This window comes from Mauremys reevesii, linkage group 9 (genome assembly GCF_016161935.1).
Source record: "Mauremys reevesii isolate NIE-2019 linkage group 9, ASM1616193v1, whole genome shotgun sequence".
Lineage (NCBI taxonomy): Eukaryota > Metazoa > Chordata > Testudines > Geoemydidae > Mauremys > Mauremys reevesii.
Genome location: NC_052631.1, coordinates 63,850,401 through 63,868,896, shown reverse-complemented (window position 1 = coordinate 63,868,896; position 18,496 = coordinate 63,850,401).

Below are 18,496 nucleotides of genomic sequence, written 5' to 3'. Positions count from 1 at the left end.
GAGGATCCCAGAAATGAAATTTCATAGCTAAAAATAAGTTGAGTGTGAATCTTAGAAATGTATTCACATTGCAGACACTTTCAGGTGAGCCCCATGTAATTTCTGAATTCCTGGTACGTCCCTAGTCTCATCTGGAGATGTGAGATAAGAGGCTAAAGGCTGTCAGGTGATCTTCACTCTCCTTGTTCACCATCTGCTTCACTGATACAGTTTTGTGCCATTCAGCAAGTATCCAAAACAGCCCTGTGTGGAAGTTAATTCCAGGAAACCAGATATTATTTCTGTATACTAAGATGGTGAACTAAACCACAGCAGAAAGAAGGAGGAGACATCGTCAGTATCCTAAGGAATTTTCTCTCTGAGTAGATAAACAATACAGTTCATATACATAATGCACCAGGTGCTAAATATTCTAAAGTTACTTAGACAGTGAGGCCCCAAAGGTATTTAGGGGCCTATCTCCCATGATTTCAGTGGGCGTTAGGTGCCTAAATATCTTTGAGGACCTGGGCTTTAGGGTCAGTTTTTCAAAGGGGTTTAGGTGCCTAAAGAGCAGAGAGGTGCTAGGGCAGGCCTGCACAACTCATAAAGTGGCAAGGGCATATTACTCCAAAGAAAACAGCTGAGGGCCGAAACCCCCCAGCCCTGCCAACCCCCCCCCCCCCCCCCCCCGTGCCACCCAGTCCCCCCGAAACACAACAAACACCCCCAGCATCGCCCAGCCCCCCTGAAATACTTCCTTCCCCCCAGCACCACCTGCCCCGCGAAAACAAACCCTCCTTCCCCAGCGCTGCCCCACCGAAACAGTGGTATTGAACCTTGGTAATATGTTATAGCGGGCCCCTAAGGTAGTAAAATTAAGGTAAAAGAAAAATGTCTTTTTGCTAGAAGTATAATAAGATCTTTCCCCAACTTTGTAATCAATTGCCCTGTTCAGTGAATGAGGTGTGAATGTGGAAGGCGTGGAAGGCAGCACCTCCAGACAGCTGCAACCCTTGGAGAGGGGATGGGAGCCAGAACAGGTCAGCCACTGACTCCTCGCTCTCCTCCTCAGCCCCCGACCCTCCCACGGCTCGCCTCCTCACCCCTGCCACTGCCCACCCACTCACCTCCTCAGTCCCCCACCCCCACTGCCAGCTCACCTGCCCCCCCGCCACTGCCCATCGGCTCGCCTCCTCAGCCCCTCACCCCCCTCTGGCTTGCCCCCACCCCCGCCACTGCCCACCCGCCTCTTCAGCCCCCCTCCCTCACCCACCTCTTGCTTACTCACCCCCAGCAGGCCACACAGTGAGCCTGCCTACTCACGCCCCGCGGGTCGCACAGTGAGACCATGCGGGCCGCATGTGGCCCCCGGGCCGCATGTTGTGCAAGCCTGTGCTAGTGGTATTTTCAAAAGCACCTGGGTGCCTAACTTCCACTGTTATCATTGGAGTCAGGTACCTAACCTGCTTAAGGCACTGTTCAAAACCTCACTAGAAAACCTAACTATCTTTGAAAAACTGGCCCTAGGTCACCTAGGCTCTTAAGTCATGGAATCATAGAATCATAGACTTTAAGGTCAGAAGGGACCATTATGATCTTCTTGTCTGACCTCCTGCACAATGCAGGCCACACAATCTCACCCATCCACTCTTGTAACAAACCCCTAACCTATGTCTGAGCCACTGAAGTCCTCAAATCATTTAAAGACTTCAGGGTGCAGAGAATCCTCCAGCAAGTGACCCGTGCCCCACGCTGCAGGGGAAGGCGAAACCCCCCCAGGGCTTCTGCCAATCTGCCCCGGAGGAAAATTCCTTCCTGACCCCAAATATGGCGATCATTTAAACCCTGAACACGTGGGCAAGACTCACCAGCCAGCACCCAGGAGAGAATTCTCTGTAATAACTCAGATCCCACCCCATCTAACATCCCATCACAGGCCATTGGGCATATTTATCGCTAATAGTGAAAGATCAATTAATTGTCAAAATTAGGCTATCCCATCATACCATCCCCTACATAAACTTATCAAGCTTAATCTTGAAGCCAGATATGTCTTTTGCCCCACTACTCCCCTTGGAAGGCTGTTCCACAATTTCACTCCTCTGATGGTTAGAAACCTTCGTGTAATTTAAAGTCTCAGCTTCCTGATGGCCAGTTTATATCCATTTGTTCTTGTGCCCACACTGGTACTGAGCTTATATAATTCCTCTCCCTCCCTGGTATTTATCCCTCTGATATATTTATAGAGAGCAATCATATCTCCCTTCAGCCTTCTTTTGGTTAGGCTAAACAAGCCAAGCTCTTTGAGTCTCCTTTCATAAGACAGGTTTTCCATTCCTCGGATCATCCTAGTAGCCCTTCTCTATACCTGTTTCAGTTTGAATTCGTCCTTCTTAAACATGGGAGACCAGAACTGCACACAGTATTCCAGATGAGGTCTCACCAGTGCCTTGTATAAAGGTACTAACACCTCCTTATCTCTACTGGAAATGCCTCGCCTGATGCATCCCAAGACCGCATTAGCTTTTTTCATGGCCGCATTACATTGGAGGCTAATAGTCATCCTGTGATCAACCAATACTCCGAGGTCTTTCTTCTCCTCTATTACCGTACTTCCAACTGACGCATCTCCAGCTTATAAAAAAAAATCTTGTTATTAATCCCTAAATGCATGACTTTGCAGTTTTCACTATTAAATTTCATCCTATTACTATTAGTCCAGTTTACAAAGTCATCCAGATCTTCCTGTATGATATCCCGGTCCTTCTCTGTATTGGCAATACCTCCCCGCTTTGTGTCATCTGCAAACTTTATTAGCACATTCCCACTTTTTGTGCCAAGGTCAGTAATAAAAAAGATTAAATAAGATTGGTCCCAAAACTGATCCCTGAGAAACTCCACTAGTAACCTCCCTTCAGCCTGACAGTTCACCTTCCAGTAGGGCCCGTTGTAGTCTCCCCTTTAACCAGCTCCTTATCCACCTTTCAATTTTCATATTGATCCCCATCTTTTCCAATTTAGCTCATAATTCCCCATGTGGAACCGTATCAAATGCCTTACTGAAATCGAGGTAAATTAGATCCACTGCATTTCCTTTGTCTAAGAAATGTGTTACCTTCTCAAAGAAGGAGATCAGGTTGGTTTGGCACGATCTACGTTTTGTAAAACCATGTTGTATTTTCTCCCAATTACCATTGACCTCAATGTCTTTAACTACTTTCTCCTTCAAAATTTTTTCCAAGACCTTACATACTACAGATGTCAAACTAACAGGCCTATAGTTACTCGGATCACTTTTTTTCCCTTTCTTAAAAATAGGAACTATGTTAGCAATTCTCCAGTCGTATGGTACAACCCCTGAGTTTACTGATTCATTAAAAATTCTTGCTAACGGGCTTGCAATTTCATGCGCCAGTTCCTTTAATATTCTTGGATGAAGATTACCTGGGCCCCCCAATTTAGTCCTATTAAGCTGTTTGAGTTTGGCTTCTACCTCGGATGTGGTAATATCTACCTCCATATCCTCATTCCCATTTGTCATCCTACCATTATCCCTAAGCGCCTCATTAAAGACTGAGGCAAAGTATTTGTTTAGATATTGGGCCATGCCTAGATTAGCCTTAACCTCCACTCAATCTTCAGTGTTTAGCGGTCCGACTTCTTCTTTCTTTGTTTTCTTATTCATATGGCTATAGAACCTTTTACTACTGGTTTTAATTCCCTTTGCAAGGTCCAACTCTACATGGCTTTTGGCCTTTCTCTCACTTTATCTCTACATGTACTGGCCTCAATAAGATAGCTTTCCTTGCTGATCACTCCCATCTTCCACTCCTTGTAGGCTTTCTGCTTTTTCTTAATCACCTCTTTGAGATGCTTGCTCATCCAGCTTGGTCTACAATTCCTGCCTATGAATTTTCTACCCTTTCTTGGGATGCAGGCTACTCATAGTTTATGCAACTTTGACTTGAAGTAATTCCAGGCCTCCTTCGCCTTCAGATCCACAAGTTCTTCAGTACAATCCACTTCCCCTAACTAATTTCCTTATTTTTTTTTAAATTAGCCCTTTTGAAATAAAAAACCCTAGTCCCAGATCTATTTTTGTTTATCCTTCCATTTAGTTTGAACTGAATTAGCTCATGATCGCTCAAACCAAGGTTGTCCCCTATAACCATTTTTTCTATGAGGTCCTCACTACTCATCAAAATCAAATCTAAAATGGCATTCCCTCTTGTTGGTTCAACAACTACTTGGTGAAGGAATCTATCAGCTATCACATTCAGGAAAATCTGAACCCTATTATTATTACTAGCACTTGTCTTCCAGTCTATATGTGGGAAGTTAAAGTTTCCCACGATCATACAATACCCATTAGTATTACTTCATTAAAAACATTAAAGAGGTCTCTATCCATATCCAAATCAGATCCCGGCGGTCTATAGCACACCCCGAGCACTATCTCAGGGGAGGCTCTAGTAGCTTTCTTCCCCAGTGTGATTTTTGCCCAGACAGACTCTGTCTTATCCATCCCATCACTTCTTATTTCTTTACAGTCTACCTCATCACTGATATACAATGCTACTCCACCACCTTTGCCTTTATTTCTGTCTTTCCTAAACAGCACATAGCCTTCAATACCTGTACTCCAGTCATGACTACTATTCCACCATGTTTCTGTTATCCCTATAATATCCAGTTTCACTTCCTGCACCAGTAACTCTAGTTCCTCCATTTTGTTACCTAGGCTCCTCGCATTGGTGTACAAACATCTTAATTTTTGCTCTTTGTCTTCGCTCACATTCTTTACCCAATTAGGCACAGACATTCTACTGCCAGTATCACCTATTAAACTGATATCTACACTACCCTTCCTCCTTATATCCATTCTTCTACTCATGGCTGTATCCTTTCTTACTTAGTTTTCTTCCTTCTCAATGTTAAAAATCTGGCGTGGAGATTTACTGGAAATCTCCCACCCATCTCCCACAAATTCCTAGTTTAAAGCCCTCTTAATCAGTTGTGCCAGCCTCCATTCTAGAAATCTATTTCCCTCCCTACTCAGGTGAAGTCCATCCCAACAGAACAGTCCTCTATCCATGAATGCTTCTCAGCGGCCATACATCCCAAAGCCCTCCTTATAGCACCACTGCCTGAGCCATCTGTTGACCATCATAATCTTGTCACACCTTTGTTGCCCTTCTCTAGGAACAGGCAGAATCCCACTGAAGATCACCTGAACCTCGATTTCGTTAAGCATCTTCCCTAGCCTGGCATAGTCTCCCTTGATACATTCCAGTGAGAATCTAGCCATATCATTTGTTCCCACATGAAGGACAATCAGTGCATTCTTTCCTGCTCCCATTAGGATCCTCTTTAGCCTCAGGTCCACATCCCGTATCTTAGCACCCGGCAGACAGCACCCCCTTCTGTTCTCTGATTCAGCTCTGGTTACAGGCCTGTCTATTCTTCTAAGTAACGAGTCCTCAGTCATGTAGACCTGCCTTCTCCTGGTGATGGTGCTATTCTCCGGTCTATCCCCTGTTCCCTCTGGCTGCAAATCCTCTCGATTCCTATTCTTCTTTGTAATCCTCTGCAACCCATCCTGTATCCTCCTGAGGCTCATATTTGGTGTTATCGCCATTGACTCTTCCCCTCTTCCTATAGGACTAGCTGCTCTTCTCTTCTACCTTGCCCTCTCACCTTCAGTGAACACCTGCTGTGCCCCTTCTTCATTTTCCAACTCCAAGTCATTTAGGTGCTTTTGAAAATCTTAGCCTGGGTGACCAGAAGATGAATCTACATTAAAGCGGTGCCATTAAACAGCAAAGAATCAGAGTTAGATTTTGTCTTTAAGCTTTTTTGGCTGCATTGTGGCCAGAATTTTACTGGGGGAGCACACACTGGAGTGGGAGAGTTGCACAGTGCACTCCCATGTCCTCTGGGCAGCATGTCCTCTGGGCAGCATGAAGGGATGATGAGGTCTTGGCCCTCATTTCACATAAACTTTGCTACCACTTTTGGGGAGACTAATATCCTTGGATTAGCAGAGTATCTGCACTCCTCAACATATCTGTGGCTGCCCCCTTCACAGAAACTGCACCCTCTCCTTCTCATTGTCCACCCATACAAGGCCACCCATAGCCATTAATGCTGGTAAGCTTTGCATGATAAGCATGCTTTAAGAGTGATTTAACTGAGAAGAGGAAAAGGGAATTTTACTCTATCAAAAAAAAATGTCTCCAAATAATAACAACTCACTAACATCTTGCTCAACATGAGACAGTAACTGCCTCAGATCCAAACATTTAATCTCATTAGATAGAGGGAAAGGCTCAGGTCAAATGGGACCACATGAAGGAGTTTGACCAGTCGCTGCAGAGCAAGAGAGAAAGTGCAGTGTCCATGAACATCTACAGAACATCTACAATACTCAGAATTATTTTCTCTCATCTGAAACAGTAGGCAAAGCATTACAGCAGAGAAGGAGCCAGAATTTACCAATGTACATTGCCAAAGAGCCACAGTAATATGTCAGCACCCCTCCCCAATTAGCTCCCCCACTCCGCTCCTAGTGCCTCCCACCCACCGGCAGCCCAGCCTATCCAGGGCCGCCCAGAGGATTCAGGGGCCCTGGGGCAAAGCAATTGCAAAAAAGTTGCAATACTATAGAATACTATATTCTCGTGGGGGCCCCTGCTAAGGCAAATTGCCCCACTTGCCCTCCCCGGGCAGCCCTGGGAAAAATAAACATTTAAAAACCTTCTGCATCTCAGTATCACTGGTTCTCAGCATCAGCTAGTGCTAAAAGGCACTAAAGCTCATTAAAAGGGTTGGACAAATATTTTCCATGAAAACTTTTTTTGGATCGAAAACTAGGGGTTTTTAAAAAGCAGAAAAAAAATCACGGACAATGTCTGCTTTCCTTCAAAATTTGTTGTGGTTTTTTTAATTGAAAAGCTGAAATTCCTCTGCCAAAACCTGAATATGGTTTGGGGTTTCAGAAGTGTGTGGCTAAATATTTGCTGCTTGCTGTGTTTGTTTAAAGAAACAATAAAAAAATTCTGCTTAAAAAAAATCCAAAACTTTTGAACCACCTCAGCTTGTGACCAAACGCCTGAGCCCATCCAGTCAGAGATTTTTTCAGGTTTCTGATACTCTGCTGGCTACCTTGACTCATATCTGTCTCCATAACTTTGGGTTCTTTTAGCTCAGAACATAAGAACATAAGAACAGCCATACTGGGTAAGTCCAAAGGTCCATCCAGCCCAGTATCCTGTCTACCGACTGTAGCCAATGACAAGTTCCCCAGGGGGAGTGAACCTAACAGGTAATGATCAAATGATCTCTCTCCTGCCATCCATCTCCACCCTCTGACAAACAGAGGCTAGGGACACCATTCCTTACCCATCCTGGCTAATAGCCATTAAAGGACTTAACTTCCACGAATGTATCTGTTTCCTAGAGACTGGCTCCACAGGTCCCTCACAAACTGGAGATGGTTACGGTGGGTTTGTCTTTAGTATAGCTTATGTACATATGCCACAAACTGAGCATTTGAGCTTGTTCCAGAATCTGGGATGAGCCTATGTTGTGAAAACTGAAATGCTCAAAATAGCATATGCATGTGAATGGACACAGGGTGCTAAAATTAAATTAACCCAGGGGTTCTCAAACTGGGGTTCAGGACCCCTCAGGAGGTCATGAGGTTATTACTGGGGGTCACGAGCTGTCAGCCTCTACCTCAAACCCCGCTTTGCCTCCAGCGTTTATAATAGCGCTAAATATATTTAAAAGTGCTTTTAATTTATAAGGGGGGGTCACACTCGGAGATTTGTTATGTGAAAGGGGTCACCAGTACAAAAGTTTGAGAACCACTGAATTAACCCCTCTGGAGCCTAAGGGAATGCAGGGGAGGGGGGGTCTCCCTTGGTAGGGTTAGGAAGGAGGTAGGTGGTGTAGGATATTGCTCTTCTCATGTGATCCCTCTCCCATGGAAAAGATAACAGCTTAGCACTTTGTGTTAAATAGCTGTCTGCAAGCCTCAAACTGCTGAATGAGCTTTAGGGTAGGGAAGGCTGTGCCTCCCCAAACAGCCTGGCCCTGCCCCTATCTGACCCCCATTCACTTCCTGCCCCCCGACTGCCCCCCTCAGAATCCCCGCCCCATCCTGTCCTTGTCCCCTCATTGCCCTCTTGAGACCCCCTCCCCAACCACCACCCCAGGACCCCACCCCTCACCAACCCACCTGTTCCCTGTCCCCTGACTGCCCCGACCCCTATCTATCCCCCCCCCGCATCCTGACGGACCCCCGGAATGCCCACGATCCAACCCCCACTTCCCCATCCCCTAACTGACCCCCCAGAACCTCTGCCCCTCTCTGTCCCCTGACTGGCCCTGGGACTACCTGCCACTTATCCAACCCCCTTCCCCAGCCCCAGCCCCCTGCCATGCTGCTTACACCGCCCCCCCTCCCCCCAGGAGCCTCAGTGTGCTGCGTCCAGGAGCAGCCCTGGACATCACTATAGTGTCCTGACTCCAGTGGGGTCTTAGTTCCTGCCGATAGGCCTGGAGCTCACAGCCCCGCCCCCTTACCATGCAGCTCCGAGCGGGGAGTTGCTCAGGACCCACCTGAGCCACGCCGCTTTAGCTCTGTCCAGGGCCGCTCCTGGCTTACCCCCACCTCTCCACTCTCTCGGAGCCTCAGCGCGCCATGTCCATGAGCTGCCCTGGCCCCTGGACAGCACTGCAGCAGCCTGGCTCCAGCGGGACTGGAGCGCGCAGCCCTGCCCCCTTACCATGCAGCTCTGAGTGGGGTGGAGCTCAGGCCCCACCCAAGCCATGCCACTTTAGCTCTATCCAAGGCCGCTCCTATACGTGGCGTGCTGAGGCGCTGGGGGATGGGGGAAGGCTGGGCCGAGGCTGGGGCCAGGGCTGGAGAATTCTCGTGGGGGCCCCTGCGGGGCCCAGAGCCTGGGGAAAATTTCCCCACTTGTCCCCCTTGGGCAGCCCTGAGCCTATCAGCACCTCCTGCTCTCGCCCTGCACATCCCGATCAGCTGTTTCGTGGCATGCAGGAGGTTCTGGGAGGTGAGGGGGGAGGAGTGAGGGCATAGCAGGCTCAGGGGAGGGGGTGGGAAAGTGTTAAGTCGGGGCAGAGCCTGTGGCAGAGCCAGGGGTTGAGCACTGAGCACCCTCTGGCACATTGGAAACTTGGTGCCTGTGGCTCCAGCCCTGGAGTCAGTACCTATACAAGGAGCCGCATATTAACTTCTGAAGTGCCGCATGTGGGCCACCCCTGCACTACAGCATCTCAGAGCTCTTATGAGGTCTCAAGAGCATAAATACTAAACCAAGATTTTCTTGTCACAAGCTATTTCACAACCAGCTTTTGACTTTCCAGTTCCATTGGTCTTCCCAGCCTCGTCTTTCCTTCAGCGTCAGAAAAAAAGTTCTCTACAACTAGACATGTACTGGTGAACAGAATCTCCTCTTCCTACCACATAGATCTTCAGTTGGTGGGAATTTGTAAGGGATAATGCACAAACCAACCCTTTTGGCAAATGGTTGCACATCCACAACATTGGCTGGGTGCATATTGATAACTAAGTTCTGCTCTCTGTTATGCTGGTGTAGCTAAGGGGAGAATTCACTGCTCCAGAAACAGAAGGTCAGGAGGACAGGGCGGGTCTCAGTCTAAGATCACCAATGCAGAAAGCGTGAGTCAGTTAGATCAAAGAAGCGTTTTTGCTGTGGTTAGCAGGGTTCTTTGACTAGCAGTGGCTTAGATCATTCTGAATAGCATGAGGTAACCTCATGTATTATAGGGGTTTGTGTCATGCACATACAGAATGTTACAGGAAATGTTTGCTGCCTTGAAACTGTTACACCTTGAATAATATTTAAACCATTTATTCAGGGGCTTTGACTTTACTGAGGCTATGTCCCCACTGCAGAGCCTACGCTGGCATTGCTATGCTGGTATAGTCCCCTAGTGCACACACAGCAGAGGCTGACAGAAGGAAGAGTTCTGCTAGTGTAGGAACACCCCTCCCCAAATTTTTTTAGTTGTGCTGACAAAGGCACGCTGCCGTCAGAACAGCTGTGGCTACACTGGGGGGTTTGTGTTTCTAGATGGTGTGTTTTTTTCACACCTCTCACTGATGTAGTTGTGCTGGTATAAGTTTTAAGTGTAGACCAGGCCTGAGTCCTCTTTGGACACTGAAAGCCCTCGCTGCCCCTTCACCAAAGGCATTTACTCTTTGAAAATGAATGACCCTTCTTGCATGTATCTAAAATCACTCACCCCAGGCATGGCTGCACTTGCAGATGTAGAGTGCTGTGAATTAAACCAGCCCTCAGAGAGCACCATAGGGAAAGTGCTGCAGTGTGTTCACACTGTCAGATTCAAGCGCCCTGGCCACTTTAGAAGCTCTTGCAACACCACAAAGAGCAGTGCATTGTGATAGCTATCCCAGCATGCAAGTGGCTGCAACATGCTTTTCAAATGGGAGGAGGGAATGGAGTGTGACAGGGAGTGTGTTGTGTATATATGGGGGGAAAGAGAGTGGGTTTTGAGGGGGCTGAGAGCAGTGTAAGCAGAGTCAGGATGAGCTCTACCCTGACATCTGGTGGTGAATTATGGCAAGTGTGGAAAAGAATTTCAGGGGCTGATTGTGTTTGCATAGGCACACCCACCCTGCTTGGCATAGCCCATGGCAGCCTGGGATGGTTGCTTTGGCAGCTGTGGGATCCCCAGTTTCTTTGTTGTTGGGGCAGGAGAAGTGGAGTGTTGTCACCCTGATTGTGTGGATGAGAAACTGTGAAACTGCTTTGTGACAGGGAGTCTCACCATCAATTGAGTGGCACTCACTAGACAAGGGAGTGGGCTCCTTGTATGAGCCAAAAGCACCGATTGCATCTCCTCCTCTCTCCACTGTGGAATATCAGAGGTGATTTTTGATTCCCTTAAGAATCTAAATTACAGGTTACTGAGTTGAACTCACTAAAAGCTGAAATCGTTAAAGAGCTGTGCTAACTAGTAGAAGAGCCTGAAGCTATATAGCAGAGCAGCTGGTGGAGTGGAGCAATTTGTGGGACAGTTGGAGTGCCCACAGAGCAAGCAGAGTCTAGCAGTTTGCATGGATGGCTGGAGCGGATCACAGGATGGCTGGTGGAGCAGAGCAGCTGGCGGAGCAGAGCTGAGCAATTCGTGGGGAAGGCGGAAGCAGAATCCCATGGAGAAGGAGGGCAGTCAGCCCAGGACCATGTAAGGTGCCCCATTCTACCCAGGTTGGTGGAGAGGGAAACCCCTGCAGATAGACTCTTGAACTCTGGGGCTGCACTGACCCAGGACAGAGACTTTTGGGTTGCTGGACTCTTGGGACATTTAAGGTATTGGACTTTGGAGTCTTGGGGTGATTTTGGGGTTGCTGGACTCAAGAGCCCAGGGGAAAGGACACAGCCTAGTTGAGGTGTTTTCCCAATTTAATGCTATGTTGTTTATCTCTTGTTATTAAACATTTTCTGCTACACCAAGACTCTGTGCTTGCGAGAGGGGAAATATTGCCTCTTTGAGGCGCCCAGGGGTGTGTGTAAGATTTTCCCAGGTCACTGGGTGGGGGCTGAAGCTGGTTTGTATTACGTTGTAGGGAAGGGACCCCTATGTATTGAACCCGGCCCTTGCTGCTATCGATTTGGCCTGGCAGAAGGTTTACATCAGCATGCTGTCTTGTAAGTTCAGACAGCAGCAGACCCGTCTCTCTCATACACACTATCAACAGCAGCATTCCACAGTAATGGCTTGCTTTGTCCCAGAGCAGATAAGCATGTCAGCTGTCAAAAACAGAGCTTTGAAAGGGCGTTTCTGCATTCCTACAGCAGAGTTCAAATCAATGACAAGAGTGACCACATGACTTAAGGGAATTATGGGACGTTTCCGGAGGCCGATCAAAGCGCAGTAATGCAACTCCTCATTCACAATGATGCTGAGGCTTTTCAGCCGAAGCACAACAAGTGTTATGCTTCTCGTGGAGGTGGATTACCAGGAGCTCTCAAGCTGCAGAGTCCAGGCACTCTAGGTGCCTTGCCAGTGCGGATGGGTCGTGAGTTAGAGCGCCTGGAGCAGCTTTAATGCACTCTAACTTGCAAATGTAGCCAACTCCCAGCCACCAGCCAGGAGCATTAACCAAATGCTGCACCACAGAGAGCCTCTCTCATTCCTGGGGCAATTTAGCAAAAGGCCTTTGGATTGACCTTCGTGGAGACCATTTGATGGGAGCACTCCAGGCAGAGTCCTCCATGTGAGCATTTCCTGATGACCTTTGTACTTATGATTATGTGGCAGGAACTTTTTGTTTTCAGAGATCATTGATTTTAACACACATGCTTGCCTTCCTAGTTCTATACGCAGTGACTTGTCACTTTCAAACTTGAACCTCTGCAGCCCCATGTGGATATCTATGGCCAGTTTCCAATTATGTACTGTCCTTTAGTGACCTTGTTTTACCTTCATCACTGAAGGCAGATTTGAGGATTTAGTGCCTTTCAAACGTAGCTTCTTTAAACCACAACAACGTGTACTGGGCCAAATTTATCCCTGTAAAAGGGAGAAACAAGCCCTCTCTTCTCCTTTGTCAGAATTCCCTGGTACAACTGATTTCAGCTCTGTGGATAATACTCTGTAACACAATATAGTGTATAAGTTACACTGTGTGTTACCAAGTGGGTGGAAACTTACAAAAGAAGGGGTTGAATGTCATTCTGTTGTTAAATATTTTCTTCAGGAGCAGATCACTTGATTTGCATTTGAAAAGTCTGCAGTTAGCCTGGCTTTTCCCAAGTGACATAGGCTCCAGCAATAGAAACTTCTCAAATGTTTTACATTCATAATTGTCTGTATCACCAGCAGTGAAGGAAATCACTCACAGGTTCTAACAGAGGTGAAAGATTGAGGGAAAATCAACTCTCAGAATAAGAGCAACCTCCTTCCTGGGAGGAGAGGGCATCTCTGACATCAGTAATGAGACAATCTCCTCCCACATAATTGCTGCCACAGTTTGAGTGCAGAGAAACATGAGGTTTCACAGGAGCTGCTAGAGCTTCTCCCCAGTCCTCCTATTTATTGGTAAGTCTGGGAAGGGGGAAAAGCAGAAAACATGTAATAGAAAATGTAATAACTGGAGCCTGATAAATCTCAATAACTACCAGGAAAAAAACAGGGAAGCATCGTGATGTAGAGCAATGGGTACAGGATCAGCAGCCAGGATCTTCTGTGTTCTAATCCCAACTCTACCAGTGACTTGCTGTGCAATATTGAGCAGGTCATTTCACATCTCTACCTCAGTGTCTCCATTTTCATTGCGGTGTTGTGTAGATGACTTAGCTAATATCTGTACAAAGCTTGAAATGTGTTACTCAATATATGTAATATGCCTTTGAAAATATTTTTAATGATTTGTAATTAATTCTTTGTTTCACTCTAGACACAAAGAAGGGAGCAATCCCCAAATCTTTTTATTAGTATTTAATCCAATGGCCTGTATTGTCTGTTTATATAATGGTTTTGTTACAATATTTTACAGGCTAGAATTCTGAGATAGGGTTTATAACAAGATTAGCCCTTACACAGCGCTAGAGCACGGCTCTGTGTTTGCATGAAAGACACTATAAAGAATAGAGTCGTATTACATGGATGTTTCTGATAGCTGGTTAGAGCTGCATAGTAACTACGTGAATCCACCAGCCATTTCCATCTGCCTAGTGGCACAGCCTGTGTGGGAGCCACTGGGCCCTGTGGAAGTGCCTGTGGAGCTGCCATGCCATGGCCAGGAGATGAAGATTATAACTCACATGGAGAACCCCTGTACTAATCTTGTGTTTTTCAGCTTCTCATGGAGTAGAGGCATTGGCCTTCCATTAATGAAACACAAAAGTCCATTCCCTGAAATGGTGAGTTTACTTGTACTTTTCAATATGGACAGACCCAGCCTAGCCCAGCCCCTAAGTCTCTCCAGGTATTTGCTGTTATAAATGAACCAGAGCGGTAGCATCATCTCCTATGTATATTGGCTCAGAAGGTCTCCAACCTTTTTAAGCACAAGATCACTTTTTGAATTTAAGTGCAACCCAGGATCTACCTCAAAGAAAATGTAGAAACAACAGTAATCGCAGTGTTGCTCCACCCCTGCCCCACACTATCCCCAAGGCCATGCTCCTACCTTACCCCTTCTCCGAAACCCCGCCCCACTCACTCCATTCCCCCTCCCTCTGTTGCTCACTCTCCCCAACTCTCACTCACTTTCACCCGGCTTGGACAGAGGTTTGGGGTGCATGAGAGGGTGAGGGCTCTGGGCCAGGGCCGAGGGGTTTGGACTGTGGGAGGGGCCAGGCTGAGCCTGGGGCAGGGGGTTGGAGTGCAGGAGGGGGTCCAGGGTGTGGGCTCTGGAAGGGAGTTTAGGTGCAGGAGGGAGCTCAGGCCTGGGGCAGGGGTTGGGGTGCAGGAAAGAGTGCAGGGTGTTGGCTCCGGGAGGGGGCTCAGGGCTCAGGAAGTGGGTTGGGGTGAAGGAGGGGTTCAGGGCTGGGGCAGGGGGTTGGGGTACAGGAGGGATTTGGGGTGTGGGCTCTGTCTAGGTACCACTTACCTCAGGTGGATCCCAGGAGGCAGCGCAGCAGAGCTAAGGCAAGCTCCCTGCCTGCCCTGGCCTCCTGCCACTCCCGGAAGTGGCTGGCATGTCTGGCAGCAGCTTCTTGGGGGAGTATTACTTACAATTTTTGAACAAGGCATTTAAAGTTGTTAGTTCTCCTTTGTTGGGGTCAGGGGCGGCTCCAGACCCCAGCACGCCAAGCGTGTGCTTGGGGCGGCATGCTGCGGGGGGCGCTCTGCCTGTCGCCGGGAGGGCGGCAGGCGGCTCCGGTGGACCTCCCACAGGCGTGCCTGCGGAGGGTTCGGTGCAGCCGCGGGACCACCGGACCCTCCGCAGGCACACCTGCGGGAGGTCCACCGGAGCCACGGGACTGGCGACCGGCAGAGCGCCTCCCGTGGCATGCCGCCCTGCTTGGGGCGGCAAAATGTCTAGAGCCGCCCCTGGTTGGGGTAGGTAGCAGAGCAGTGCCAAGAGAGGAATAGAACAGGAAGGCGGCAGAATTGAGACCTTTCAAAGTTTTGGCCCAAGCGAGGGGGGAATGAGGGCGTCATTTGAGCTCTGCGCCTCAGGTACCAAAATGGTGTGGGCCGGCCCTGCATGAGGGAGGAACGAGGGAAAATGGTGAATCACATGTCCAAGAAATCTCACTGCTCTGGAGCATGGATGAGGGATTTCATGTGGGGCAGGTCTGGTGGATCCATAACTGCAGAGATCCAAAATGCATGTCCCCCTGAAGGGGGATATTGGATGACTCAGATAGAGTGATGCTTACTGCAGTATCTTATAGCCATGTGGTAGTCTAGGGCAGTGGTCTCCAAAGTGGGTGTTTTGCTTCAGCAAAAATGGTAGAGCCGGCACGGCACGGGGTGCGTGCTCAAAAGTTTTTTACTGATGGGGGTGCGCGATCAAAAAAGTTTGGAGACCACTGGTTTGGGGAAGATGATTTCCATCCAGGAAATTCAGCAGCTCCCATACAGTCTGCTCAGGCTGCAGGCTGCGAGGAGGCTTTGGCCCACAGTATACTTCTGTCAAAGAATTTTTTTTAAAAAAAGCTCTTTTTATCTTCAAGGGAGAGGCCATGTGGGTTCTTAGGCTTTGTTCTTAAGCCAAAAGGAAGAATGACATTTACTCAATCTTCTTTCCACAGCAAAGGACTGAACAATCATCTCCAAAGAAATACAGACATGGGCTGGACCTTAAGACTTCTCCAGAGTAGGATTTAAAGGTGGGATGTTAGTATGTGTTAGCTAACACGTTGGAACAGGCTAGTGTAGACAAGGCATACTGCCTCTGACACATGCTAAGGCCTATGCTTTAACTCAAGCAGTTTAGCATATGTGTAAAATTGGACACAGCCTTGTCTACACTAGATGTTTCAAATGTACTAGCATGTGCTAATGTGACAGTCATGATCTTGGCTTATGTACTGAGTACCTCTCAAGCAAAAAGCATGAGCTGTTACAGCATGAGCTAGAGAGACATGACTCCTTAGTTAGGACAGCAACAACTCCTCTCCTCTATGGATTGGGTACAGCAGAGGACCTGTACTCACGAGCGGGTTACACTACACCACATCTTTTATCCTAGACAGGGCCTTAGTCTGTCCATAGAGATGTGAGTTTTGATTTGGCATTTCTTTCTGCCCACCTTGGTCATCAAACCCTAACTAAAAAGCTGGGTCTACTGACCAATGCAAAGTGTTATAACCTGCTGGTTTGGGGATGATGCATGAAGCAGAAAATTTCACATTCTGCTCTTTCAACTACCCAGCTCAACTCCCACAGCTGGCTGCTAGAAATTATGGGTTCAAATTTTAACCAGAAAAAAATACAATTATAAACACCTTCTCTGTGAAGTCACTTCAGCTTCTTCCATCTTTATCTCTGTTCTTTAGAGAGGAGTGACATGAGCCCTAAGGCCTACCAGTACAGGGGCAAGAGAGTAGAAGCAGCAAAGCCCAACCTTAGTAAAAGCATCTCTGTGAACGGTCAGAATTAGCACTAGACCTCTGCTTATTGACTGGTTGATTTATAGCCTGTCTTGTGCTGGAGCATCCTGAGGTTTTTATTTACAAACTGAAAATATTAACTACATTTAACTACCCCCGAACTCCCCTCCATTTCTTCCCTCCTTCACCTCTTTCCTGTATTGTTCATTCCGCCCACAGTCTCCCACATTAGACTATCTCCCACAGTATTCTTGCCAGCAAGTTAAAGAAGTATGGGCTGGATGAATGGACAGTAAGGTGGATAGAAAACTGGCTAGATGGTCGGGCTCAACGGGTAGTGATCAATGGTTCCATGTCTAGTTGGCAGCCGGTATCAAGTGGAGTGCCCCAAGGGTCGGTGCTGGGGCCAGTTTTGTTCAATATCTTCATTAACGATCTGGAGGATGGTGTGGACTGCACCCTTAGCAAGTTTGCAGATGACACTAAACTGGGAGGAGTGGTTGATATGCTGGAGGGTAGGGATAGGATACAGAGGGACCTAGACAAATTAGAGGATTGGGCCAAAAGAAATATGATGAGGTTCAACAAGGACAAGTGCAGAGTCCTGCACTTAGGACGGAAGAATCCCATGCACTGCTACAGACTAGGGACCGAATGGCTGGGCAGCAGTTCTGCAGAAAAGGACCTAGGGGTTACGGTGGATGAAAAGCTGAATATGAGTCAACAGTGTGCCCCTGTTGCCAAGAAGGCTAATGGCATTTTGGGTTGTATAAGTAGGGGCATTTCCAGCAGATCGAGGGATGTGATCATTCCCCTCTATTCAGCACTGGTGAGGCTCATCTGGAGTACTGTGTCCAGTTTTGGGCCCCACACTACAAGAAGGATGTGGACAAATTGGAGAGAGTCCAGCGGAGGGCAACAAAAATGATTAGGGGGCTGGAGCACATGACTTATGAGGAGAGTCTGAGGGAACTCGGTTTGTTTAGCCTGCAGAAGAGAAGAATGAGGGGGGATTTGATAGCTGCTTTCAACTACCTGAAAGGGGGTTCCAAAGAGGATGGATCTAGATTGTTCTTAGTGGTAGAAGATGACAGAACAAGGAGTAATGGTCTCAAGTTGCAGAGGGGGAAGTTTAGGTTGGACATTAGGAAAAACTTTTTCACTAGTAGGGTGGTGAAGAACTGGAATGGGTTACCTAGAGAGGTGGTGGAATCTCCTTCCTTAGAGGTTTTTAAGGTCAGGCTTGACAAAACCCTGGCTGGGATGATTTAGTTGGGTTTGGTCCTGCTTTGAGCAGGGGGTTGGACTAGATGACCTCTTGAGGTCCCTTCCAACCCTGAGATTCTATGCTTCTATGCCCTAAAGGAGCTTACTAGGAGTCTGATACTGCAGGACTGATGGCAGCAGGAGTTCTGTTACTGAGCAGGATTGAGCCCTAATAGTGGGTAGAAACACCAGCATTTCAAATACTGGTATTTTCCCATTTTTGTTCCAATAAACGAAAACATTAACATATCAAGTTTTGCTCCAAACTATTTTGAAATGGAAAATGTTATTTCAAACACCATTTTAAAAACAAAAATGTCATTTTTTCTCTCATTTCTTCAGAAGATTCTGAATTCAACAAAGCCACATTTTCATGGGAACTTTTTGTGCATGAGAGAAAAATAATGAGCATTTCTGTCTTTCATTTATGTTGATAATTATAATTCCTTGTTCCTGTTGTTGTGAGTTCCAGGTGTTATATACATAAATCAGTAAAATGCACTGTAACCAATTTCAAAGGAATCCTAATTGCTTTGTCAGGAAAGTTCAGGTTGTTTCTACCCAAAGCTTTAGTTGAGCTTGGCCTGTGGATTTAGGGGCTATAGGAGATCGACTGGTACAGTGGAGAAAGCACAACATTGGAGCCAGGAGACCTGGTCCCT